Here is a 1,997-nt window from a genome sequence, read left to right as displayed (position 1 = left end):
TAGCTCTTAACTCACGTTATACTTCGCCATCCGTCATTTAGTAGATTAACTGGAGGTGAAAAATTCTTGCCAACGGCCGTTTTATTCTCAAGACAATGATGCAGTAAGTACAAGTGGAAGATATTAATTTAAACTTGTCTAGAACTGAAATGGTGTTAAGATAAATAGCATCGCATAATAGTAGCAATTATGCTTGTTGGGCAGCACTTTTCTCCTGTTCTGGTTATCACCTCACATGACTGTTTGTAATGGGATAAATAAATAAAAACATTAGAGAGATTTATGTTTGTTGTTTCACTCTAGTCAAGAAGGGAGTTTTCTCCACGTTCATTAAAAATTGCAGTGAATTGTGGAACGGAAAATACTATCAAATAAGACTAAATTTCAATTTTAAGATATGTGTATAAGGTCAATGAGAAATACTTATTTTGATTTTGGGAAACAAAAACACAGCAAAACAAACAAACAAAACAAATAATTGCAAAAAGATACTCGTTGACATAAACATTTTTTCAGTGAACAATAATATATTTTATCATGTTTTTTACGTTTACTTTAATGACACATGTAACGGTCGCATAGGAGGAGGCCACACAAATCTGAAAAAAAAAATGTATGACAACATAAAATAAACTTAAATCTAATACTAAAAAATAAACCGTGGTCTGCCGATCTTGATTAGGTCCGAAGTTGCAGGATTAATTAAATGTAGATGTTTAATTAAAAACATATATTTAAGGGGGTCGTATGATAATGACCTTGTTTTTTACCCAAAGGTCAAACTTATTGGTCATTTTGAGGTCAACTTCAGAATTTTAAATTCAGCAGAGGGCCCAATAGAAAACAAGAATGAAGTAAAAATTGTCACTTATAGGTGTTGATAAATACAAATACAAATTACAATTTGAAATATAATTGCTTTCTATTCATAATAATTTCATACGTCTATAATTTCAAAAGAAATATTGATTTTGTATTGAAATTAAGTCTTTTCTATGCTCCTAGAATTTGAATATACAGTATAATAATATGATATGGAACACTAAATTCTTGAAAATTTTAAGATGTTGACATCTCTAAGGAAACATTTTCAAATTTGCAAGTACAATTTCTTGCACCCACAAAACTTTTAATATTTTAAGCGGTTTACAAGATTTTCTGAAGACGGAACAAAGGAAATTATTTTTCAAGAGTTTTATTCCTTTATTTTTATTTTACCGTTAGAGCAAATAACCTTAATAAATCGAGGGTTTGAAACCAGTGAGGTACAAAGGACAGATTAACAAAAAATACTTCACGAAGAGGGCCCAGTAGGATTATCTCAAAAAGTAGTCAGAATTGAAATCTGAAAATTTGTATACAGGGGTTTATCAAGCATCTATTCAATGAAAATAGTGTTAACTTTCTCGCACTTCCGGTTATACCGGAAGTCATCATCAGCTCTGTTATTTCAAATGGAACACTGTATATTTATGCATTTTTTAATTCTACGGCAAATTCTAGACTAATTTCATATCCTTATAAGAAATTACTACGGGCTAAAATGTAATAGTTTTCAAGTTATTATTAAATTTCGAAAAAAATTGAGGATGTAAGTCATTTTTGAAAATAGAATAACCCTGACATTTTGTTTTATTTATTAATGAACTGTGGCATGGATAATTTGAAAGCAATGGAATTCAACCAGCTTATGTCAAATTTGCAAAAATTCATACAGAGTGTTTAAAAACGTACGGCCAATATTGTGACGTTGAAGTTGGATTTACTCAAAAATTTCAAATCCTCTTTATTATTACATTAATGGATGCAGAATTAAATTTACTTTAAAATTATACCCTAGGCCCAAAGTTAGCAGTTCTTGTTTAAATTGGAAATTATTGAATTAAACGAAAAAAAAAAACGTCGACGAGCATGGTGGGTTAAAGCATCGCCCTTTTTAATATACTGATTTTTTTTTGATAAAGGTATAACGATAATGTAAATTACAGTTCATTAAT

The sequence above is a fragment of the Anoplophora glabripennis genome, unplaced genomic scaffold (assembly GCF_000390285.2).
Source record: "Anoplophora glabripennis isolate ALB-LARVAE unplaced genomic scaffold, Agla_2.0 scaffold361, whole genome shotgun sequence".
NCBI lineage: Eukaryota > Metazoa > Arthropoda > Insecta > Coleoptera > Cerambycidae > Anoplophora > Anoplophora glabripennis.
This window is presented reverse-complemented; position numbering follows the sequence as displayed.